This window comes from Lycorma delicatula, chromosome 9, assembly GCF_047948215.1.
Source record: "Lycorma delicatula isolate Av1 chromosome 9, ASM4794821v1, whole genome shotgun sequence".
In the NCBI taxonomy this organism is placed as follows: Eukaryota; Metazoa; Arthropoda; class Insecta; order Hemiptera; family Fulgoridae; genus Lycorma; species Lycorma delicatula.
In genome coordinates this window covers 127,696,819-127,723,705 of record NC_134463.1, presented here as the reverse complement: position 1 = coordinate 127,723,705, position 26,887 = coordinate 127,696,819, and the positions used below count along the sequence as shown (strand labels likewise).

General features: G+C 35.7%; 1 protein-coding gene across 6 annotated transcripts in view; it reads left to right on the top strand.

Moving 5' to 3' along the window:
• LOC142330508 (uncharacterized) overlaps positions 1-26,887 on the top strand; it is a 235,892-nt gene that overhangs the window by 81,358 nt on the left and 127,647 nt on the right. The gene's annotated exons all lie outside the window — the stretch shown is intronic.

The following is a 26,887-nucleotide window of genomic DNA, read 5'->3' as shown; positions in this document are numbered from 1 at the left end:
CAACGCGTTGTTAATTTGGAAAACTAGTTCAAAAAGCGGTGATTATCACGACAGCGTCAACAACAACGATTTCATGAAGCGGGCGTGTGAAAAATTAATTCCTGGCCTTCTCCCCCCGGTATATGTTAGTTTCGATAATGCGCCGTACCGCTTTTCATTTCTGGAGCAGTTTATGAATTCAAATAATAAGAAAAGCGGTACGATTAATCGGTTAGAAAAGTACAATATTCTATTTAATAAAGCGATGTTAAAACCGCAATTTTATGACGTAATTAAATCGTCATAGAAATTGAAAAATAAAGTACCATTCTGATGAATTATTAAGGAACCCGGTCAGGTTCTACGATACCACTTTACCGTCCCGATTTGAATACGATCGAGAGTGTTCGGTCGGTTCTGAAAAGATATGTCGGTAGTAATAACATTTTTAATGTCCGATATTAAAAACTTAGCCGAGAAAGAATGAATGAAATGAATAAAGGCGATTGAAAACCGTATTGCGAACGCGTAAAGAAAGCTGAAACTTGAGTTTAAGAAGATGGAACCTCTAATCGACACCCGTATAACGCATAAATGTACAATACATCTACTCAGTGGTAGTAAAAGTGACCGATCCGATGAAGACAGAGAAGGTTGTGAACTTGCACATGAAGTGGAATGGAATGGAATGGAATGCAAAGTTGGCGTGAGTTTATAGATTCTCCCTACGGATCGCAGAACCTGGACAGAGTCCCTTGCTGCTGGATGATTCTATCGGGCGTGTTTTTAAAGGTTTATTTTAGGTGACGGGTCTAATTTTTCAATTTTTGTCTTATTTAATATTTTGTGTTTTTAAGGACGGATTTAATTGCATTCCAATCCGTTGTTAAACCGGCGTTATCAAACCCGTTTTATGGGCCGATCGCGGAAGCCTGAAACCTGTCCTCCCGACGTAATTCCCCTTCAGACCGTCCACTGAAGTCCTTTCGGTGCTAACGCTTCATAGGCTAGCAGGAATACGCCACAACGGGGCACTAACTGTATTGAGGGAGCAATGCGCTCCCTTCTCCGGAGGAGTCGCAATCGCTGATTTAAGTTAATTTAAATGTAAGTTTTAAAAGGAGAGGTTGAGTAGAAGCTCTTCATCCACTTCTGTGATGGCTGCCTTTCGGGACGCATCTCTGCTGGGCTCTTTTCCGAACTCCTGTCCGTGATGTTGGGTCGAGTAGAGGGTCTTCCTTCTTCTTCCTCTTCTTCCGATGACCTCTTCATTCTTCTTTGGCCTGCACTTTCCGAGAACATGAAGTGGACATATATTGCAAATTTCAAGTAACTGTTAATAATAATAATAATAATAATAGTATGATCAACAACAAAATCGATCGTACAAAAAAAAGAAAAGAATTTGAAGATTCTAAATATTGTACGAAAAAGAATTGTACATCTTATTTAGTGTAATTAAGAATACGGTATGCGTTCAAGCACAGGTTAAGAATTTTTTAGTCTATAAGTACACCTAAATTAAAATTCTCGCTTTTCCAATCTTTGTTAATACTAATTACGTAATAATTAATTACAGGTAATAAAACATAAAAACGGCGATAAATTAAACGCGCGTAAATAAAAGTACAGCGACCGTTATTGTCGCCCTATTAGACGGGTGTAAATGTTTTCCGTTTCGGTAGTAATGCAGACTCGACCTCCTCCAACACGAGCTTTTATATTCATTGTACGCATTATACGTAGGTACATGTGTCGGCTTGCTTCTAGCTTGATATAATTTCAGACTGCACGGATCGATTCGCGTGAAATTTGGCACTGTTGTATCTGCGAATGTAATAGCGGTTTAATTTTGGTCACAGTCGGTCAAGAGGGCAGGGTGGTACGGACTTTACGGGTCTTTTTCTTTAATCAGATGGTCTCATTATATTAGCGTATCGCTTCGGTTAAGTATTTGGAGATTTAATTCAGAAACGAGGGATAATAAGGTTAATCGTGTCGGTTTTTTCGCCTCTTGTCGTTTTAATTGATATATCCAGATCGGATTAATATTTTTTTAAATAAAATTCTCGGTGATGACTTCTTAATGCTATGACCCGTAACGCTATTTAATTTTAGTTACGTTTGGTTAGACCCACCGGGTTGGTCTAGTGATGAACGCGTCTTCCCAAATAAGCTGATTTGGAAGTCGAGAATTCCTACGTTCAAGTCCTAGTAAAGCCAGCTATTTTTACACGGACTTGAATTCTAGATCGTGGATACCGGTGTTCTTTGGCGGTCGGGTTTCAATTAACCACACATCTCAGGAACGGTCGAACTGGGAATGTACAAGACTACACTTCATTTACACTCATACATATCATCTTCTGAAGAATTATCTAAACGGTAGTTACCGTAGGCTATACAGGAAAAGAAAGAAAAGTTAGGTTTGGTTAATGAGGAGGGGAGATACGGTCATCTTGGGTGTCGCGTCAGAAATTTTAGTGAAAGAGTAGAATATATAGTTTTTTTTTGTACTAACAATACTTTAATGTTCCGAATACGTTTCCTCCTATTAAGTATGAAGTTTGCCGACGGTGAAGCCCTCCGAAGCTTTTCTGTGTATTTGTAGTTTTTATTTTTATTTATTTATTATTTTTTTTACGTATTATTATATTCGTATTTATTTACTTTATAAACGCTTTACTTGGAGGTGGTACCAGGAAATTTGACTGCAGGAAGAAAATTATAATTTATTCTAAAATAGGATAATAAGGCGATCAGCAATTATAATAAAGCAATCAAAAATGCAATAATTATTTTCTTGTAACTTCTTATTAAGATGTACGTATAGTTTAATAATATATAATAAATTAACAGGGACTAGAGACCGTTCATTTTAGATTTAAAATGACCAGTGAGAAACGGTTTATGGATCTGTCTAGAAGTAATGTCGCATTACGTTTCGAAAACCTACTTTACTTAATATTACGACATTTGTGGACCGGAAGATCGATACCCTGCTGAGGTACTCGTTTAGAACTATTTTTTTTTTTCATTAGAGTAAAATATATTTCGTTCGTTCTTTCTCGTTCGATATTCTGTTTATATTTTGCTTAATCGTGACAAACCTGGAATATTATTTTTCCGTTAATTTAATATCGCATATCGTTTATTAGGAGACACAACCGTTCGATTGTAGGATATCAAACGGTAATCGCAGGTCACTTCTGAAGGTGATGTAACGATTTTCAAGAATAACAAGCATCCGATATGCGTTTTATTAACGAAAGCAAGAAACGAAACGGTTCCCGATGTCTTCGTACGCGTAATACCTTGTTGAAGATCGGCTAGCGAAGTTCCAGAACAGAGCGACAGGTCATAAAGCGAACGCTCGCTACTTTTAGAGAAACTAACACGACTCGTGATTTTTGTGCTACGGGTACTTGAACGCTCACAGTAATAAGGTTGTGTTAAGTAAATTAATGCGTCGTTTTATTTTGTAAAACGATGTGTTACTGTATGTATGATATTGTCGATTACAATATTCGATTTACATCGTCGAATATTGTCGATTACATCAACAATATTCGGAATATTGTCGATTTACATCATCGAAGTCTAACATTTACGTCGCCCAAAATACGCCTTTACGTGATATCTTTGAGTTTATTTTAGAGCCGAAATAAATCGGCCGTTTTTTCCATTTTGTTAAATAGTCACGAAAAAGTGGCCAAACCGATTTATATCTGAAGCTAAAATATGAAATAAAAGGACACCCGGTGAAAAGTATTTGACGTTTATTTATTTATTCGGTAATCGTGGAACGATGTAGGCGATGCGGTAGTTGTACGTTAAAAGTCGAGGCCCGTTAAAGTTTTAAGATATTTTTACGGATACGTTTATTAAAATAGTTTTTATTTTTATTTACCGCGTTTGATTATACCAAAATGTACCGTTGTTACTTCACCAAAAACGGGCTTAGCTGCTCGCGTACGAACCTTGACCTAAATAAATAAAACGATATATTAAAATATCCAGAAAGCTCTGTGTGTGTAATTGTGCGCGTGTGTGCGTGCGCGCTGTTAGCTATGAGGTAGTGGTAAAAAGTTTGTCCCGTAATTGAAAATCTCTAGTCAAGGTCATTAGATAATTTTGAGTGTGAGAGTTACAGTCCGGCAAAGGGAAAGTAAGATATTACGGCGGGTAAATTACGTGACGTGTAATTTTAATCGAAGATAGCGTTGTATAACCTATCGTCAGGTGTTGTCGCTAGAATTTAAAGCGATACTTTCTTTTTCGTTTTCCATAAGCGTGCGGGCGCACGTTACGTTAGTGTATGTCAGTGTGTTAAATACGTTTTTCCTAAATCATCTACCAAGAGAAGGGCGGACTTCCGTATTTATTTAGCTTTTGTATTACGTATATTCTTTACGAAGGGGAATCGAGTTGCGGTATGGAAGCGGTGTGTGGTGGCGGTGGAGCCGGGCGGTGACGTCATCAACAGCTGGTTTTGTGTCGTTCAATGTCAGGTGGCGATCGATACTCGACTCCCTCGCCGAGCTCTTTTCAGTTCTCTTTATTACACAGTACCCGAGACTAGAGTTAATAATATATATTGTATTTTATTCAGGATATTCTGCCGGGCCTATATGATTTTCTTCTCGTGCGCATCTGTCGGCTAGACTTTTTATGCGAGCGAGACATATGTTACGTATATTTTACAATACGATTGTATTCTGCTTTGTATAATTTGTGGGAAAACTTCCGTATTGCGGTTACAGAAAATATCGATTTGGAATGTGAAAAACTTGTTTTATCGTCGTAAAATTTATGTAGCTGCGATGTTGTTTAGTCGCCGTACCTTAATTATAGTCCTGACACGATGTACAATGCGTTACTGAAAACGACAGACAATTTTAAAGAATTACAAGCTTTCCGTGCTAGACCGTAGCAAAGAGAATGAAGAAGAGAAAGATCTAACGAGAAGTCGTTTAGCTTCTCGTTAGATTTTTTTTTCATAATGTTTTTATACTGATTTCTCCGAAATACTGCTGCACGGAAGTGTGCCAAGCGTATCGAATGCAGGTGTATTTGGCCCTTTGAATGAACTTTTCGCCTAACGTAGGGACCGACCGTTCCGATCTCCTCTACGCTTATCTTTTAACGTAAATAAAATTACTATTTTAATTACTTCATTTTACGTACATAAGCGTTTAATTATCCGTTTCGATTATTTGTTCGTGTATATTTCGATAGTTAATTGTTTTATGAGTTTCACTTTTTATCTAGCCGTATAATTTTTGTTTTCTACTCGCCTCTAACTAAACCCGATCGTTCCGATTACGCCCTACCGACCTAGTTCGTCTTCGTGCAAGATTCTACTTCTACATCTCTCCTCTCTTACTGTCATAAGATTTCTTTATCGACTCGCATTATTTTCTACATCCTTGTTTCAAGGCCTCGGTTCTTTCCCTTTCTGTTTTTCTTATCGTCCGCGTTTCCGTACCGTAAAGCGCTACATTGCGTAAAAATATTTCCCTAATTCTTAGATTCGGTCTATCTCCGATACCAGTAGATTCCGTTTTTGCGTGAAATTACTACCTGTTGTACGGTAAATTGTTTTTGATAGGCGCCTCGCTTCGTTCTTTGTAATTTTCCTAGCTAAATAGAAAATTATGTAATTTTTAGTATACCATACTCCTGCGCGATACATCGTTCAAAATTTCTTCTAATTCATTTTTTCCTTTTTGTTTAGTACAATGTCATTGCGAATTTTTATTTTATTAATTTTTTCCGCGTCGGATAGTCATTTTGTTCTCAACTTTTTCCTTCGATTCTTGATTGCTCTTTCTGTATATAAATTAAAAAGCCGCGAGAACATATTACATTATCGTCTCGCTTTCTTCTGAATCATTTATTTACACGTTTAGATATCGTATTGTTGTCTGTTCCTTGTACAGGGTATACAAGACATAAACCGTCGTGAAACGGATCGATTTCGACTATTCTTTATATTTATTTTTGCAGAGAAAGTTCTGGGGTACGTCCCGTTCTGCTTTTTCAACCGGATAAAATAAGTAAAAGACGGTTTAAACAAAAAATTATATATACGGACGATTTGAAGATTTAAAAAATTTTTCTGTCTTCTTAATCGCTTATTAAATTAGATTATTGGTGCGTCAGATCAAATACTATTTAATAATCATCGCGGTTGTTTAAAGTATTTTCTCGGGAAAATTAAAAAAAATTATTTTGAATATTCAACGTATCGGCTTACGCTTCGTAGATTATCCGTGTATTTTAAATTATTTTTAAAAAGTCGTAGTAAATGAAAAATGTATATCCGCGTTCCATGCAGCCTCAGAAAATACTCAGTATGTCTTTACGTGTTTTTTTTAATACCGTTTCTTATTTTTATTAAGATGCAAGTTTCTCCCTTTATTTGAGGAGGAGGGAACGGCTGTTTTTAGTATACATAGCCTTTCTTGTAGGCGCATCTATGTTTTGAACAATAACGCCGGCAGAGGATTGCAAAACTTTCCCGGTCTGTCGCGTGAGATCAGCAAAATTTTAAAATGAAAATAATACAATAAATTTAAATCGTTAAAAAAAATTCATTTCATTATAAAAAAAAATTTGTAAATATTATTATTGGGCTTCAAAATATTTTAGGTCTCGGCTGAACCTTTGACCAAATTATTTCTTTATCATCAAAATTATTGTATTTAGATTATTTAGAACAAAAAAATATAATAAAACATACGAGTCGATATTTTCCCTTTTGCTATGTCCTCGTGTAACTTTTTAACTCTCAGATATTGAAAAATGACATCAAGAAATTATATGAAATTTAAAAAAAATTAATTTCTAAGTCGAGTCCCGTGCGGCCCTCTGTTTTGAAAAGGTTCTTGCGTCGTTAACATTAATATTACATATTTTCAGTCGTAAAAATTACAACTAAAAAAAACAAAACAAAAAAACTGATATTTTAAGTAGGGCTTCCATCCAATCCTCTCGTGTTGTCGTATGCTTAAACGTTTATTATTGGAATAATTGTCTGTTTTAATAAGTCGGCCAGATTGGTGCAATGTTGTTTGTTAAAACTAGCTAAAAAAAATTACAGCTTACTAAAAAAAAAAGTTTGGATTCCTTGATGTTCCCTTGCCTCTTGGGGGTCGAAAATCTGGCCAAATATATAGTCGACTATTTGTGCCGAATTTCGGCTCTTTTGGTCGAAGGGTTTTCGATATAACAGGCAAAAATCGTTTAGAAATGTTGAATATCGTTTCACCACCACCCTAATTCCAATCGACTTAAAAAACTTACGTATTTTAAATAACTAAATAAATGCTTTCGTCGCATTAAGGTCAGTTTTCTGTAAAAAGTTGAAATGGCGAAAATTACTCGTTCCTTTTCTTTTATAACTTTGTTCAAAATTTAATATCGTTAATGGCCCTTATATCTTTTTGAGTCGTTTAAAAAATTTACATCGAACCAGCCCCTAGTCGACGATCAAAATACAAGGCGACACAGTTACGTACATACATCTTCCGTAAATTTCTGTAAATTTTTTTTGATTAAAGGAGTCTTTGAAACGTCTATATATATTTATGCGCAAAAACTCCGATATCCAAAATTTTGGCCGATCGCTATACTTTCCATTCGCAGCTTTGCTGCTGCGGCAGTAATCTTAAAAATCCGTATTATATAATAAATCAATTAAAGTATTTTAGTTTTCTGAAAAGTTTTGGCGTTTTGAAAACGATTTAAAGAATTTCAGTAACGTATCGGTATTTAAATCTTATTATTTAAGTACCTCAAAAAATCGGGGTTTTAAATATTACGATATTTTAATTTAGATGACGATTTCTCTTCGTTTAACGGTAGTGCGGTAATATTTGGTTTTAGGTTGTCGGTCTGTCGCAAAAAGTTGTCGCGGACAACTTTAGCGATATACGTGTCCGGTTGTAACGCTGCGGTAAGCAGGAGACTACGTTTCAGAAAAGGATAGCGCTACCGAAGCGACGAAGATAAAAATGTTTTCGCCTATTGACCGACATCTGTAGCAACCTTAAGCTAGAATAAAAAAATACTCGCTCTGTAATATCGTCGTTCGATACGCGTTTGTAAAGTCGTTTACCTCGATAATCGAAACGATCAAGGTCAGGTTTTTTGAGCCGCAATGATTCAGCCTGTTATTTACTTTCTTTATTAAATAGTTTCTGTTTCTCGGACCGCTGCCGGCGTTAAATGACCTTGACCGATAAAACTTATCCTCACCGTCTGTTATAATTCAGTATTTGCCTATCGTCGGTGTCGAGTCGTAGGTCATTCCCCGATTCCGCGTCTCTTTAACTGCGGTGACGCGTGGAGCTGCGGCTTTGTTAATTAATATATAATGTAATAAACGGCTAATAAATACGTCAACGTATTTACGTTGGGCGGTGTAACTGTATAGCGGTATATAAATAAACCCGACCGACAATCATTCTGTCGGACGAGTGCGTTTCACCTCAGATTTCCTACCGGGTCTACCGGAGTTAATCGGATCGATTTGGTTTACGATCGCCTCAACGTAGTTGTTTCAGCATACCGGACCCGCCCGAAACGCTAGTGAGTTTAGCCGTTATACCTTCTGTTTGTTCGCTAACTGATGTGTGCGATGAAACTTATTATCGTCATCGAAAACTACTCCGACTAGTGTCGTTGTAAATATATCACGGTTTTACGAAAGACCGGAAAAGGTAATTTTAAGCAAAAAATTAACGTAGCTCTCCGTAAGGGAAACGATGCATCATGTAAGTTGACTGGTCCGTATGTTACGTGTTTGCTAGCGTTTGTCATACCTCGCGCCCATCGGGTGATAAAATTTTCTTTTCATTCGCTTCCGAATAAAATAATGTACTATACAGATTGTTGTTTATTTCTGTAGAATTAATCGGCGTGATAATACGTAAAGGCGATTATTTTTCTTTTTTTTCCGCCGTTAAAATAAGGTACAGGCACTATTAAAACAACATATCTTCTACGTTAACGTAGTTTGATAAAGCAAATCGCTCGATCGCTTTATTACCGCATCGCGTCTATTCGATTCGATTTTTGTCGATCGCTTAGAAATCGGTTTATAAAAACACGACGTTTTCTACATCGGATTTCATTTTTCTAGCGGTCTCGTTTTGTTATCTTACGGCTTATTTTAATTTAATCGCTTGCCGATTTATTTAGTTACTACTTGGTCTATCGCTTATATTGTTTTTTTTTTGTCTGTTTATTCGTGGAAGTATCGTTTACGTTAAACATTGTTATTTCATACAAGATACCGCCGGTAAACTGAAGGAGCGTTTAAATCGAATGAAAATTTAATCGACTGTTAATTTTTATACGAGTACGTTAATGTTATCGGCGTATAAATAAGTAGACGTAATTTAAATCGCACCTTAGCTTTAACCTTTTCTATGAAGTTGTAAGATTTTACAGCTTTTATTTGAATTTGTATTTTATTGTAATTAAAACTTCCAGTAATTTTTTCGCATTTTGAATAACGAGATGATAATTAATTTTATTTTATAAATCGGTGATAAAATGCGGATGCTTTGAGCGTTTATATAAATTAAACGAAATAAAATAGGTTTCTTTTTCTGTAGTTTTTTCTTTATATATAAAATTTCACGCCGCAATAAAATCGGTTTTAATTCGTATTCTTATCACGGGCTTTTGTCATTTAAGTCGCATGAACCTAGTTATGGCAGCCGTTGGTGGCATAACGACATCTGTACGGTGATTAACGTAAAAAATAAAAACCCACGCGAGCAGCTAAAACAAAAATGTAATATTTAATTCGTACTGTTCTGTAACACAGTAACGTTAGATATCGAGTAATCGGCCGAGATTTCTAAGAGAAGTGAAATACTCGTACAGTATCGATCAAAACATTTTTTACTCTTATTTTTCTTTTGTTAGATTATATTACATTAATTAGAAGTTTCACATTAATTTTGCGTATTTGTTCGATCGATTCGTACGATATTCCAGAAATTTTCAAGTATTTAATTACAAGTATTTGTTCGTAGGCAGCTGTGGTCTTTGTTTGCGTAGATCGTACCGCCTGTAATTTCTTTGCATCGCCGGGTCAAGGTGTATAATAAATCAGAACGCGATTGCAGAGAAGCTGTCAAAGTTAAATACGACCGACAATTTGACGGACCTCGAACTATCTACCGCACTACCCTGGGAAGGCACCGACTTCGACAGTAAGAGGCCAAATATTGGCCGATATATGAGGAGTCTTTTTAAAATAATCTTACTTGTAAATTGTTTTAATCGATGCGTACGTTTTTTTACGATTATAGATATCTTATCTATTTTTACCTATCGCGTCAAGAGGAAGCTAGTGCGCGCGCGTGCGTGTACGTGTGTGTGAGAGAGAGAAACGATGTGGTATTTGTTCAGATGAAAGTTTTTGTTTATTTCGATGTCCTGAATCGGCCCTTACGTTTGGCAAACGACACCTCCCGGGACGTTGTATATATGCGCCTCTTTCCGAATCCCGGATGGCTACAGATTTATTCGTCGTATATAAAATCAGACTCTGAAGTAAACGAAAGAAAACTTTTCTTGTTATGACTGTATAGGTTTAGTACCTACGCGAATATTATGCGGCAAACTGAACACAGACTCTCTTACACTCTCTCTTTCTCTCTCTCTCTTTAAATTGGATAAATGCAAACCGAGGCGGTATATCGAAATAAATGGATTTCTTTATGCGGAGCAGGATTTCACATTTCTTAAACGTAAATAAATTACGTTCAGAACCGGAATCCGTTATTAGGACATACGCCTTCCTTGTTACGGCGACTAGTCTACGGCTCTTAGGGAGTCGTTTTCCGAACAAAAGCCACATTTGTAACTTACTAGCCGCATTTTACGTTTCTATCGTATAAATATCGTCGGATTTCAACTCCGGCTAATCAAAGTTACCTGTGTGAATATGAAAAAAAAATGTTTTGACTCGGTTTGTTTGTGATTTTGGCCGGGATCCAGTTCAGTAGTTACACGTTAATGTTTATTACGAAGGCGTTATCGTACGTTTTGTGTAAAACGACCTCCGTTCTGTTGTTTAAGGAGGTATTGTAACCTATCGCTCTTGAACTTTATAATTGTTTTACCTTCTATTTTTATTTGTCATTAACATCGATTAAAATACTTTTATTTAGTAATAATAGATGTATATCCTATTAGAAACAATGCGATTCACGTTCTGCGTTGCGGTTTCTCTACTGCGGAACAAATCTCAAAGAAAAATTTTGTTTTGTCGAGTTATGTTTTTACTAACCGTTATGTCGGGTCAAATATCGAGTTTATAATATATTAAAGTTTGTTATTTTCTAAAATATTCTTTTAAGTCGGAACTAATTTACGGAAAATTACGCTTAAAAAATAACTGTTTTCCTCGTGTTTCCGGATTTCATATTTCTACCGATTTGATAAAGTGAAAGCGTAATTTGATTATTCCTTTAGGTTTTTGATTTGAAGAATTAAATTTTACGGACCCCGCGACTGTATTTTATAAAATTACGTTTTAATTTTTATCAAACGTAAAAAAACTGATGTCGCAAAACACAATTTTTTACGTTTGACATTCGATGACGTTTTGTAACAAGATTTGTAGAGAATCTAATTCTTACCGAACCTATTTATTTAAGTAACGTCGATTGAACGTGAACAAGAGTTTTAAGAAATTGACTTTCATTAGAAATAAAACAAATCTAATCGCGGCAGAAAAATACTGTATTATAATCGGGAAATAAAATACATAAATAAAATAAAAAGAAGTTAAATTAGATGACGGTTTAATCGCATTATTTACAATTTACTTGCGTTAACGTTGAAGATATTAAGAAACGAAAATTAATTATTTAGAAATACTTTTGAAAAAAAAAACTACTAATTGTCAAATATTTCATTTTACGAGGTGGCAGGCAATATTAACAGCCTACGACCGATTGAAATTTTAATATCGCATGTTAATAATTTTGTACGTTTTGTAAAGGAAGTACAATGGTTATTAAAATGATGAGGAATATCTTAATCGTCGATTAAAGAACACACATAATACAATCGCCTTACGTAAGTACAGTTTACCGCACAGACTTGGTACGTTTTTGCACGGCTGTTTCGTCATGCGGAGATATATGTGTACTTTTATGATTTAATAAGATAGATCGATCCGAATTTGATCGATATGCATAAAAATTAGCTAATTTATAAATTTTTAATCGCCTCATTAAGTATTTTATTGAAAAAAGTGTGTGTTGTTATTTTGTTAATCGATTTGTTTTTGTTTTTTTTTTTAATTCTATCGGATTTAGTTTTTTTAAAGAGAACGCGGAAAAATATTTTTTAATGAAATCGTTTTACTTTTCTTTGCCGACGTCAATAGTCGGGTTCAACGTCCTTATAGTCCGTCTGTTCGTAGCCAATGTCTCACAACAATTCGTTGGCCGATGTCTCTCTTTTCCGTGAAATATGTTTGCTTTTTAGAATGGCATGTAAACATATGTTGTCGGCGGTGCGGTCGAACTTACTAGAGAAAAAAGCGCATATTATACTAGAAACAGAACGCGATATTAAACGGGTTGTAAAGGAAAATCGTTACCTTAGATGCTTTTTGTTGAAGTTTTATTATCGTGTGTAGAAGGAAAATTTATTTTCTCCGCGAACAATGACCGGTTTTAAAATATTGAACGCTTTAAAAGGAAGTTATAAATACGAAACGAATACAGTCGATCCTGTAAAATTATCTTCGCGTAACGTAGACGACCTCATCGATTAAAGTGTACGGTCGTGATACGTCATAATGTTTGAACGAACGTATTTATGTAATCGAATGGTGATTTACCTTTCTTTTTATCGCTAAAGGTTTCCGATAGCTCCATCCTTTTCTTACGGCGTGCTGTTGCCGTGTTGCAAAATTTCATTACCTTTGTGCGGTAAAGGTGCAGTCTTATAAAAATCAAATCGCCGAAGTTTATTTTCGGTCGAAAATGACCAAAAATTATAAAAAAATGCCCAGAATAGAATCGTTAAAAACTTTTGTAAGATATCGTATTGTGTGTTGACGATTTTTCACTAGATAAAAGTTTTTTTTTTAAGGTATTAGTGTACGAAGAATGAAAATCGGTAAACTGTATTAATACTAAAGCGAAAAACCAAATATTTTGAAAAATTTTTGCCGTCTTTCGATCTGACGCGACCTTTGTTTAAATACGATAAGTATGAGATCCGTTAATTTAAGACCCTGAACCGTAAAACCTGTCCCGCACAAATTTTTAACCCGACATCGAGGTCGCAAACCTAACCTAAAAAATAAAATGCGTTCGAACGGACTATTAAATTGCGGTTTTTCTTTCTTTATTTTTTCTGGAAATAATATCGATGTATTAATTTATTAAATATATGTCGATTCTTTTACACAAGACGCCTGCCGTTCGATTGTCGGTATCGCTTCATTTCTAGCGGTAAAGCGTATTAGGTAACTATTTACCTTCCGGATTTGAACCGAGTATTAATAAAAGTCTTGACTAATAAACCGTCCTTGCCTGATCATACGCGGATGCAACGAGCTGTAGATGTATTATTATTGCAGATAATATACTCGTTACGCAAACAAGGGTCGTAGCTGTTCACGGGCTCCTGTTTAGGAAAGCCGCTCTAGATGTCTTGTGACTTCACGGAATATCGATACGTCGGTAGATTTGATAAAATGCAACTTTTTCTCTTTTTATTTATTAAGAGTAATTACGCCTTCCCTGCGGAACGGAGGGACTTCGCGTAATTTATCGATGTAACGCTAAAAGTGTTACTTATAAGTGTCGCATCAATTTGTCGATCGTCACCGTACTTAGCAGCTTGTTTTTCGTCTTCGGCGCGTATAACTGATATTCAAAGACGCCGATCGTATTTGCTTTCTCCGAGAATAAAAACGTATCTCGTACGACTCGGACTGTGACGTATAAGATACTTCCATCGATACGCCTTTCAGTACGAAGGGTGTGTAATCCAGGAGTACGTTCGATTCTTTGTATAACTCTGTAAGGTCGATGACGTTGGGTCCGTGTGACACGGGTACTTATGGCACCTGTGTCGCGGTTTTTTAAATTTAACAATTCTACGAAGAATAATTAACGTCGGTAAATAGGGATGGATTTGCGGAATAAATATCCGAGTGTTGTATAAGCGAATGCGAGTAGAAAGGTCAACATCACAGTCGTCTTTTAAACCTACAAAAAATAAATATTGCTCGTCTACCTTATCCGCATCACGTCGCTTTTTGACCTTCATTTGCATACGTTGTTTTGTATTTATTATTATTATAATCGTCGTTGTTTTCTCTTAATCTATTACCGATGTCGCACGTGTAAATACGATTTACATAGGTGGCGAAATTAACCCACCGGGTTGGTCTAGCGGTTAACGCGTCTTCCCAAATCAGCTGATTTGAAAGTCGAGAGTTACAGCGTTCAAGTCCTGGTAAAGCCAGTTATTTTTACAAGGATTTAAATACTAGATCGTGGATACCGGTGTTCTTTGGCGGTTGGGTTTTCAATTAACCACACATCTCAGAAACGGCCGAACTGAGAATGTACAAGACTACACTTCATTTACACTCATACATAGCATCCTCATTCATCCTCTGAAGAATTATCTAAACGGTAGTTACCGGAGGCTAAACAGGAAAAAGAAATAGGTGGCGAAATTAGAGTTGAATTCCACCCTTCCCCCTCCCCAAACAAATATTCCCCACAGGGATAGTTGTATCTCGAATGACAAAGCGAAAGACATTTGATCCCCCTGGATTACGTAAAAATATTGACCGCTATAAAATCTGTGCATCCGATCGATGACCGCTACGTATGTATATGGGTGTATAAATATCGATCGGTGTACGTTATACCGGGCTCGGTCCTAGAGGGGAGGTTCAGATTCGCTTCCACCGACTTTCCCTTTTCGACACTACTACCCGTTTTTTAACGACATCTTTTTGAGTTTTATCGTGATCGTTGTCGTTCGGTATTGCGCATCGAGAATAAACATTTTCTCTACTCTCGTAATGATTTACAAGGGAATTCCTTTTAAAAGACTGAGTGGATAATCTAAAGAGATTTATAAATATTCTCGAACGATACGAGCGTGTTTATTTCTTAATAAACTATCGTCGGTTGTTTCTAAACTAAACGATTTTGTATTTATTGTAATTTTTACTTTACAGATGATGATAGGTAGAAGTATTGGGTGCGGGGGTTTTTATTCTATATTCACACTAGCTGCAGAGGCGTGCCGATGGGGCACGCCTTCCGCAGTTTGGCCGTCCGGCCGGGTTGCCCTGGCAGGCGGCGTCTCGGAATGGGATTATTAGGTGTAAAAAAATCGATTACCTCTTGTGTAAAATTTCGTTTTTAATGATGAAATTGACGTAACGAAAGTTAAATTAGAAATTTAATTGTAGAAATTGATACTAACGAATCGGAATTTTCCGCTTATGATCGGTACATTCGGTTCGGATCAGACTTCATCTCCTTTTCTTTTTTTTTTAATATAAATATCTTCATTTACTAATAATATTAACCCGTGATTTAAAAAAAAAACGTTTTACAATAAATAATAAATTCAATAATAACAATAAAAAAAAGAAAAAATCAGAAGTTATTAGTGAAATAAAATTTTATGTACTTTTAAAAATGTGCGTATGTAATTTAATAGGCGTGTATATGTAATAGATTCGGTGAAACATCTAATTGTTTAATATTAATTGAAAATTATAATTTAGAATCTTATTATTTTTGGATTTTGTAGTTTAATTTTATTTAATTATTCTGGAATTTCTGTTTAATTTTATCTACATTAAAGTTAACTACAGAGCGACTGAAAAATAGACCCTCACAAGAACAACATATACGCTGAGTAATACATGCCCGATCTTTAATAAATTGCAACAACTTGTCTTTTAGTTCATTACTCCTCTGATATTGTCGGACAATATCCTCCCCAAGTCGTAGTCGATCGTTTCGTTTATTTTCTTTTTGTTGCAGTCATTTAATCGTTCTTTGATTTGATATAATTCTTCTGATGTTAATTTGCGTACACGTTCTCTAGTTTTCAAATTTCTCTCTTATTATATTCATCATCCTTTCTTAATCTTTTTATTCTTTTCTTGGTCTCAACGTTTTCTTCCTCTTTATATTTATCATCTCTTAATCTTTCTATTCTTTCTTTCTTTGCAACATTTTCTTTCATTTTATTTAACTTTTTTGATTTATTATTATATTATTTATTAATAATTATTAACCTCTGATAGTAAAAAAAAAAAAAAAAAATACAATAAATAATAATTCAATAATCACAATAAAAAAAATCAAAAGTTATTAGTGAAATAACATTTTATGTACTTTAAAAAATGTGTATATATGTAATTTATTAGGCGTACTAGGAAGTCATGTGGTGTCCACATAGCCATTTTTAATATCATTTTTGCTTGATATTTTCAGATCGGGTGGGCCGATTTGAATGAAATTTGACACGATGATTTCTGTATGTCGGCCATCGATGCCGTTTATTTTCGAACACAGTCGACCAAGGGGATAGGGAGCTACAGACCTTTTCGGTCCTGTATCTGAAAATTTTATTCGAAGTATAGGTAAAATTGAAAAAAAAAAGATTTAATGTTACTTATCTAATTAAGATACTTTCCGATAATCTTTGATCTTCTTCAAACCTTCATAAAGTGACGAGGGCAAAACAAATTTTTTTACTGTCATTTCTGGGTTCAAAGCCGCATCCTTATAATAATTAGGCGATTCCATTCCATTAATATATCGCTTCGGTTAGGTTCTTAGGCGATTTCAATCGGGGCGGGGGATAGTAAGCCTATTATTTAATCTGTTTCGTCGGATTCACCGATTTCTATGAATGTAGGATGACTTCCGAATACGTATCGTCGATATCGCGTAATTTCGGTCGCAACGCTGAACGGAGACGGGGAATCACCGTGGGTTCCGCATCTCAACATTTTACTAGGAGTAGAATAATTTTTTATATTATTCTGTACTCTCGTATTCACATCGCGTTTAGTTTCGTTTTCCTCCTAAGTAATTTTTCTATCGAAGACCAAGCCCTGGTAGTCGAAATCGCAAAACTTTCCCGGCTTAGCGGGGAAAATGAAGCGACTTTTGGCCGGATTTTTTTTGTACGTACATCGTTTATCGAATTTAACTTTTAATGCAAATTCTTCTCGGACAAAATTCCTTCGGTCTTGATTGACGATGTTGCTCCAGAACGACATTCTTTTGTGCAGATTATTCGTAACCGTTTTATTATTTTTTTTTTGCGCTGAATGTCGGTCTTGTAAAACAGTGACGATAAATAAAATCTAAACAAAATCTTTATAATTTTTCTTCCTATTTTATCGGTTCTTGTTTCTAGTTAGCGATTTAACTATTTTTTGTCGGGTAGTTTACTGTTACACATGACGGTCGGTAAGGGAATAAAAGCGGCTGGGCTAGAGGAAACTGTAAAATTGAATGAGAAATTTACTGTAGGTCTACAAAAGGGGGTCGGTTCTAGCGAGTTCTCTCTCGGGTCGATGTCGCTCGCCGACGACGACGGTGTGTTGGTGTGTGCGTGCGGTGCGTGTGCGCTCGTTTCGGTGGGTGGTAATAAAAGTGGGGGTATAATGATGCTGTGCATCGCCGGTGTACGGGGAGCCTTCTACGCCGATTCGTCCCCCCACTACGTCTGCCTCGACTATCTACCCCTTTCCCCTCTTTTCTCTTCTTTCATAAGAGCGTTTCCCCCTCGCCCTTCTCTCACCCCTAACACAGTAGCTTCGTCTCCCTCTTTCTTCTCCGATCGGTATCCATCCAGTCTGCTATACGTTTTGTTAGCGGCAGCGATTTTAGGTGCTGCTCGGTACCTTTGCTTATCAGCTGTGCTGTGTAGATTATTATTTTCGGTTCCTTTTTTTATTAAAATATAGCGCGCGTACGCTTGATCGGAGTGTAGTCGGTTTCTTTTATCGGATTTTGTGTACGGGTTAGAACCGTCAGTGCAGTGCAGTCGTTTTTTAGTGATCCGTGCAGATGTGTTTCGGTTAACGATTTAGTTAATATTAATTTTATTCCTTGAAGCGTTATATTTTTTACAAGTTTATTCGTTTTAATGTACCTAACCTTAATCGGTAAATTTTATTCTTTTATTACGTATTTTAATCGTTATTTATCTAATTCGTAAGGCTAGTTAAGCTTTGTGTCGGTACAGATCTCACCGGTCTTACGTACCGTCGGTATGTACGTCGTTATAGTTTTTATACGGTTTTGTTCGTTTCCGAAGCCTTTTTAGATTAATTATAAAGATCTTCAACGCGTAGATATCTTTTCCTGTTCGTTACTTTTTCGCTGTTCCGATTATAATGGCTGAAACCGTCTCTCCTCCACACGGACTAACCTTTACGTAATATTCGATCTGACAAAATAGTATTTTTAAATTTGTGTAGTCGTATTCGATCTGTCGGTAAGTTAAACGTACTTTCCTTTAGACGCGGAATCTTTTGTGCGCCGAGTAAACAAAACAGGCCGTGTAAAAATTTAAACGATCCTTTACGTCGTCCCTTTTTTAAATTATTAATAAATAATAAGGCCTCCCTTATGTTGAAAACGTACGCTCTTTCTCCGTCTAACCTTTACATCGTTGAATACCTCGAGGTACATCCGTTTCGTATAAATGAGACTGCGATATTCGTTCAAATATCCATAAGCTATCGGTCCTCGATCCCCTAATGATTCTTTTATCGGACAAATATTAATTTTACGTAGATTATTCCAAAGCAGGTCGAGAAGTGACGGATATTATAGTGTTCATTTTTCGCACGGCCGTGTTTTGATTTGTCGATTAAATCGCGTTGTGCAATAGATAAATCGCTCTATCGTTCCGCTATATGAAATTTTAAAAGTACTGCTGAATTTTCGTTTACTTATCAAAATCTATCTATCCGTTCTGGAAAGCTCAAATTTTTCAGGAAAATGTTAGTATTTAACAACTCTGAAGAACATTTTTATCGGAAATCATAAATATATATATATATACTTAACGATTTGTAAATACGTTTATTTATTTGTGTTTTTATCAAAACTGAAGAGAATTAGCCTGATATTATATATCGATTTCTGTTTATTGTCGCATTTGTTTGCCTCAATTTGATTTCGAGCACGTTTATATCAGAATTGCACGCGAAAATCTTAATCGAGTTTAAGATAAGAAATATAAACTTATCGTAATCCTGATCGTATAATTTTTTGCCGTTCTAAATTTTACTCGCGACCGATAAGTTTGGCTTATAAGAGTTTCATTCCGAAGCGACGTCGACCGGGCGTACCCGAACGGAAATATAAATCGATGTTAATAGATAAAATAATAATAAATCATAATTTTAATACTTCTTGTATAAAAAAATGCTGCGGGAGTAGAATAGGATGCAAAGAGCAAAATCTTAGCTATGTAGAAACGGTAGAAAATAATAATAAAAATAAAAATACTTTCGGGGAAATCTACAAATCGGTAAATACAATGAATAAAAATCTAATTATACTGATCGCATTAGAGAAATATAGAAAACATACAAGGATTTGAAAAATCGGTAACGACAAAATGTAAATACCTTACTCGACAAATGTCGAAAGCAATATAATTAATAAACCTGTAAAAATTGAACGCTACGTGATCGGATTAGACGAAAAATATATTTAATTTAAAGTAAATAAAAATTTCTATTATAGATTATACATTCAAAATACGGCACAAAAATAATAGTTTCGTTGTTTACCGATAGATTGTAATAGAAGTAGAACAGTTAATGCATTAGAAGTCGACTTAATGCATTACTTACTTATTTCATCGACCGAAACGACAAATATATCTCTGTAGTTTTAATATGAAACATTTTGAGATTATGTCCGCTTTAAATCTCCCGACCGGTTTAGCCGATGAAGGTATAATTTGTTGTATTATGTAAATAAATAAACCACCTGGTATTTCTAAGTTTTTTATTTCTGAATGATTTTACTAAAATTCAGAGCGTACCGTTTTTGATATCGTGGAGAAATTATTATTTATATATATATATATATATATATATATATATATAATACACAGTATATACATACACATGTATACCTAAGTAGTTTGAAAGTAATAAAATGCATTGTGTCGAGTTTAAATTAAAAGTGAAATGAGGATCTAGATTTCAGAGTTGTGAATCTTAGATGTTATTTTATTTCACATTAGTAGTTTACCGTCTAATAATAACCTGTATATATGACAAATTAATCGTTTCTTCGGCTAAAAGTTAAAATCGTTAGAAATAGATTTGTAGTAAATAAAGGGGGAAAAACAAGAGCTGCTGTTAAATTTCGTTTTAAATCTTTGATGGAAGAAGTTATCCGTTTTCATACGTTTCGGTCACACCAGGTTATCTCTTATCGTCTGATAATGCTCTAATATTTTTGTCGGTTAACGGCGTCACCCTTTTTTGTGTGCGCGGTCCCTCGACATCTTACTAATAATATTTTCGGTTTCTCTGTATACCGTGTCTCGCAGAATCTTTTCTGACATTTTAAGCTTAACGTTATTTCAAAATCAAGTAGGTGTTTGTACATTTACCCTTGCGTTACAAGAGTTCTCCGACGATCGCTACTTATCTGATTATCGAGCCGGTAAATTAACGTTCGATCGATGTATATATTTCAATTTTGTTCGGATATCTAAACAAATAAAAAATTACTGTAAAATATCGGTCTTTTTTTGGCCGTAGAAACAAAATTGTGACTTTTCCCTCGAAATAAAAGTTGTTTTCAAATAATTTAATTATCTAAAATTGTTTATTTTTATTGTCTTTGGTATAGGTTATCGTTCAGTATTCAGCGGTGCTGATTCGTAGTTTTGAATTTTAAAGATTATGAGTATATATATATATATTTTTTTTTTTTTAACTTTTTCTTACATATTTGCAGAAAATAATAAAATAAATGATAACCTGCAATTCCGTTGTATACTTTTAGATAATTATAATCTTTCGAACCGAAGTGTTTTCTGCGGTTAGCCCGTAATATTGATGTCTGTTTAACGATTAGCTTGCTCTTTTTCTGTCTTCCCCTTCCCTCCCTTCCTTTGTAAATCTTTGTCTTTTCCCTCCTCTCTTTCATTCTCATTCGCTCTTTGTTGTGTTGCGTTTTCCTTTGTGTATTTTTAATGTATTTTTCGATTCGCGTTTAATCTTAATCGTATTTTCTTTGTCTTCGAGTTTTTATATCTCGTTTTCGCTTTTTTCCTGAAACGGAACGAATAATTGTCGTCTAGTCGAGAACAATTTCCCTTTCGACTTTGCGATTCGTTATTTTTTTAATCGGAAAATTTAAAAAAATATTTTACAAGCGAATTACGTAACCCGATTAGATGTACGAGGTCTGTAAATAAAGTAACGAGACCGGTTCAGAAAAACGTATTATTAACAATCCAATTACGCGTGGACTCTATCACCTTCGAAATAGTTTCCTTGGGAAGCCACACAACACTTCAAACGGTTTTCCCGCTCTTCATAGCAGTGTTAGAACTCAGAAACCGGAATATCCTTCATTCAGATGGTCGGTTACATTTTTTGAAATGTTTTTTACAGTTTCAAAACGGTGTTCTTTTAAAGTCGGGAATAGAAAAAAGTCGCAGGTGAATAAGGAGGTTGAGGAACTACAGGAATCTTTTTCTATGTCAAAAACTAATTAATTGAGAGTGCAGTGTGACAAGGTGCATTGTCATGATGCAGCATCCAGTTGTCTTTGACGGCTGCTTTCTCGCGGGCGACTCTCTTCCACGGTCTTTCGAGAATTTCTCGGTAAACATATTGGTTTACAATCTGTCCTGTAGGTAAAAACTTCTACGGACAACGCCATTACTATTGAAGAAACAAATTAGCGCGGTTTTGATTTGCTCATTTTTGCTTTTTTGGGACGTGGTGAGTTTGAAATGTGTCACTCCTTGCTCTGGCTTTATGTTTCTGGGTCGTGCCGGTAATAACTTTTTAGAAAATCAGGATCCCTGTTGATTTTCTGTTCGACAGTGAGGTCTTTTCTGACTAATTTTGCACAAACTTTTTTCATATCCGATTCGTTTGTCGAAATTCGATTCAAATTCAGTTGTTCTGCGATCGTTCGCCGATCGTACCGTATCAAGTCTCTGAATCGCTCAACGTTGTCGTCACCTTTTGACGTTAACGGTCTTTCAGAGCGTCGATCGTCCGCAATTGATTCCCGGCCATCTGAAAATTTAATGTTAAACCAACTAAAAACTTGAGCACGTAACAGAGCGTCATCTCCATACGCCCTTTTCAATTTTGAAAAAGTTTCAGTAGCATTCTCGCCGAGTATAACACAAAACTTGATCGCAAAACGTTGGTCGTAAGTAGATCATTCGTTTTTGTAACGCACAACAAAAACTCGTTTCACGAAAAGTTTGTTTACGTCTCACGCGGCAACAATAGACTAAAAATATCAAACCTAATACAAATCAGCCGCTCGTATAACCATATGTTTACTAGTAAGTTTACAGTGCTGCCGTTTTGGCTACCAAAAAAAAAAAAAAAACAGTCTCATTACTTTATTTACAGACTTCGTATATATAGATAGATGAAATAAATCCGGCCGGTAATCAAATTTAAGCCTTGTCGTACGTCGACCGGAATCGTCTAGGCCGACCGATTTCATTTGATATTCTAAAATCTCCGGTTAATGTTACAGTGTTTTACGTATTTATTAAATTCAAACAAAACGATACTTGAAAGATTTGTACAAACACCGGAGCGAATTCTCTATTGTTTTCATTCAAATCGTGCCGTTTAGCTTTTTAAACGCTAAGCTTGTCTTCATTATTAAATATTTATTACGCGTGTGTATATTCTCGTGTAAAGAATAACGTCATCGTCCGAAGCTCCTTTAAAAAGTCAGAACGAGTTTTTAACGTACAAAAAGGGGGAGCTGTCAAATCATTATCTGGCGCGCCCGCAAGCGTGAATCGGGTCGACCGATATATTAGAAAATTCAAAACGTTAACTTATCCTTGCGTTTATATTTACGAATCGTTTTCATAAAAACAATAAAAAAAGTAAACGATTATTTCCATCCCTAACGAACCGGACGACGGACCCGTTCCCGTATAATTCAAACTATACTTCGGTCGCGTGAAAGTGTTATTCGTCGAACTGAAGGGTCTGTTAAGTCTGCTTACGAATCGACAGACGTCTTATTCGAGCGATCTATTAAAATAAAGCGAAAAGTGAAAAGAATGGACAAAAACAACAAAAAATATCGACTTGCGTAAGATTAACGGTTCGCATAAAATTAATGCGTTCTTCCGACCTCTTAGGAATTACGCGTACCGGAAGCGTGTCGTTCTTGTAGAGTGATGGACGATAAAAAATCCAGTCAAAATTTTACGTGTCATAATTACCATCGATATATAAGAAAAATGTGACGCTATACAGCGGATAAATCGTTTGGCCGTTCTAGCGGTTAACTCGTCGTCAGTCGATTTTCGAAGTCGAAGTTTCTCAGGTTGAAATCCTAGTAAAAGTTAGTCGCTTTTGAATACTAGATGGTAGATACTTGTGTACTTTGGCGGTCGGGGTTCAATTAATCGCACGTATTAGGAACGCTCGGTCTGAGTCTGTACAAGACTAGACCTCATTTACAAGTCGTACATTTCAACCTCATCTCATCTGGCTGCGGGAGGGAGGGGTCGCCTTTCGAACGAATCGCGACGTATACAGTAGAAAAATAAAAAAAAATATAGCGGACTCTAAAATTCCGTATGCGACCGATGTTTTCTAGCGATTATAATACATTCTAAAAGAAACATCCACCGAACGGTAATCTGTATACGCATATCTTGATGTAATCGAGCGACGATCGACGTTGTCGGGCGGTGTAAGTCGCGGGCGTAAACTATAAATTTTTGCGCGTATTTTTTTCCGCTATTTCCTTTTCGTTTTGAACATCATTTCCTCGATTCCCATCGGTTGTAACGCGCCGGCAATCGTTGAGCCTGTAACGGTCGTTTAAATAAATTGTATATACCGCTCTGTTGATTTTCTTATTAAGTCGTTTTTCGACTAAAGGGTGTAAAACGTAAACGAAACAAAATCATCCGCCGTTCACAATTTTGACCGTCTTTAACACCGATTAGACCGGGCCGCTACACTTTGACTTCCTTACGTTTATAACTTAGCGGAAAACTATCCGTTGGTAGGCTCTAAGATGGAGTTGGCGGGAGTAAAAGAAAAAAAAAATAGAAAGAAAATTCGTCGAAACGTCGAGATCGCAAACGGTAGATCGTCGAACGCGTTAAAGAGTCTGGGAAAATATCTGCGGTTGTAATATCGGATTATTTTATAACGTATATTTTTCTTTAAGGACGCGTAAACGCGTTCTACATAACGCGACGTTTTCGCGATGAAAAGGGGCGGATAATTTTTCGACCGCTTTTCTTACGACGATTCACGGCAAAAATTTAAGGTAGTACAGGCATCGGTTTTCTTTGAGAGTAATTCGTTAAGTAAACCTTAAGAGAGTAAATCCTTAAGCGTAGGCGGTGTAAGGCCCTCGTAGGATAGAATGCGTTCTAACGGGCTCGGCTTATTGACGGTCCACTTAGTATCGCGATGCGGGTTTTTGCTATTCTTTTGAAAGGCTATGTTTTTTTTTGTGTCCTGCGTTTGTCATAATCTTGACGGTCGTGACCGTTCGGTTACGGGGAAGTATTTATTTGCGTTTTCACGTTCCACCGCTTCTCTAGCGTCCTTCTTTTTTGACCTCGTCTATCGGCTTCGATCTCTTCCTTCCTTTGCCTGCTCTTTTTCAGTCGTTCCGTCAGGAGCTGTCGTTATTGTAGCTTCCCTCGCAGGACGTGACGCGCTATATCTTTTACAGATCTGCTGAGTTTTATATATTTGCCGCTATACGAAAATCGATTCAAGTTTTTGTTGTCGGGATTTGATGTACCCTACGGGGGTACTCGCTTATAACATGCGGAAAGATCGCATTACTCTACCGTCTTCGGGTGATTACGTACCCGTTTCTCGAGGATAATATCCGTTATTAATAAATCATTATTTAAAAAAAAGTGTTTTTAATGAAAATATTTCAAAGAAAAAATTATTATATTAGAAATTTAAAAAGGTTTTAGACAAGATCGGATCGTATTTCGAGGTTTTAATGTCGTTAAGTATTCTGTTTTACCGATTCCGTTTTATTATTTACTATTTTCTTTTTATTCTATTTTATTTTTAGGAGAAAGTACTCTTATTCGTTTCTCGTATTGTATTTTTTGTTCGTAATTTAAAGGAAGCGTGCTTTGTAAAAGAGAGGTGTTACTATTATTTAGTTACTTTTATATTTCTTTTTACACCGGCTTAATAATGCGATAGAGCGAGAGGGTAACGGTGAAAGCGTTAAAATTTAAGGGTTTACGATTCTTTTTTCTTCTTATTTGTTATCGTTCCGTCTTATTTTATTACTTTTCGGTTCGTTGAACCGATACATTAGATTTAGCGTAGATGTCGACATAGTAGTTTTGTTTTTTTCGCTTCGTGCCGCGGTGATACTTTAATTTTTACGTTCGTCGATCCGTTTCGTATTTATTTATTTTCATATTTATGTCGATACGGTCTGCGTAAAATAACCCTGAATACTGTAAATTAAATCTTCGTTCTGAATTTTTATCCGACAGGTCGTTCGAAAAAAATATTTTTTTTTGAAGTAATAATTCAAGTTTTTCGTTCGCGCATATCGCGAAAGGTTTTTTTACGTTGTTTTAGTCGTGTACGCGTGCGAAATACGGATACGTTTCTCGCTCTGTGTCGCGTTAATCGTGAAGAACGGATAGTTATAATATAATTTATAACGGTTTTTTACGCGATTAAAGATAACTACGTCGCGATTAAATTTAAGCTTTTAAAAATTATTTTTGTCGCGATCTAAGAATAAACGTAAGCGTAGTCGCAACAATTTTACGCCGTATTTTTACTAGTTAGGTTTTAAGATCTCAGGTTAAAAATAAAAAAAGGCGATCGTAAAGAGATTCGAGAAAGACGAAAAACAGACGTCTTGAAATGTTTGTAGGTTTTAAAATTTAATTAGTGAGGAAAATTGTTACTTTTGTAACGAGTTTTAAAATTACGTTACTTTTTACGATTGAAAGTTATATTTAGAAGAATTGTTTTTATATTTTCGTTTTTTTATTATTTCTATTTTTTTTCTAGAAGTGATTCTGGAATTTTATTTTTCAATATACTATTAAAATTTTATTTTTTCGTTACAAGAGCTTAGCGGCTATTAATTTATAATTTTTGGAGAGGGATTATTTTGTCTTAATACAAAAAACATCGGAGGAGGTTTTTAATTCAACCCCCCGGCGCTCTCTCGCGGTGTTTGTGTGCTAGTGTTGTAGAGGAAGCGCCTTTTTCACCGCTCGTTCTTTTCGTAAGTTTCGTTCCTTTTTCACCGAAACCTTACGTCGTTCTCGTAGGCTTTCCGAAGATGTTTTCTTTTATTTTGGTCGTCGTAATTCCTTAAGTAACGTTTTGTAAGTCTTAGGTCGTTCTGATATTCGATATTTTCCCGTGAAAAATTCAATAATATTCATCCGGAAATATAGGATAAAATATAAACACGTATACCTCGCGCGTTCAAAAGAACCTTAGTTCACGTCCGTTAGTAGTTCTTTTAAGTCGCTTCTTTACATTATCCGTCCTTACGTTATGTCGTTTCCTGTTAACGCGTTTCTCGTCGACAGTCCTGTTTTATTTGTAGGGATATTCAAATTTTAAATATAT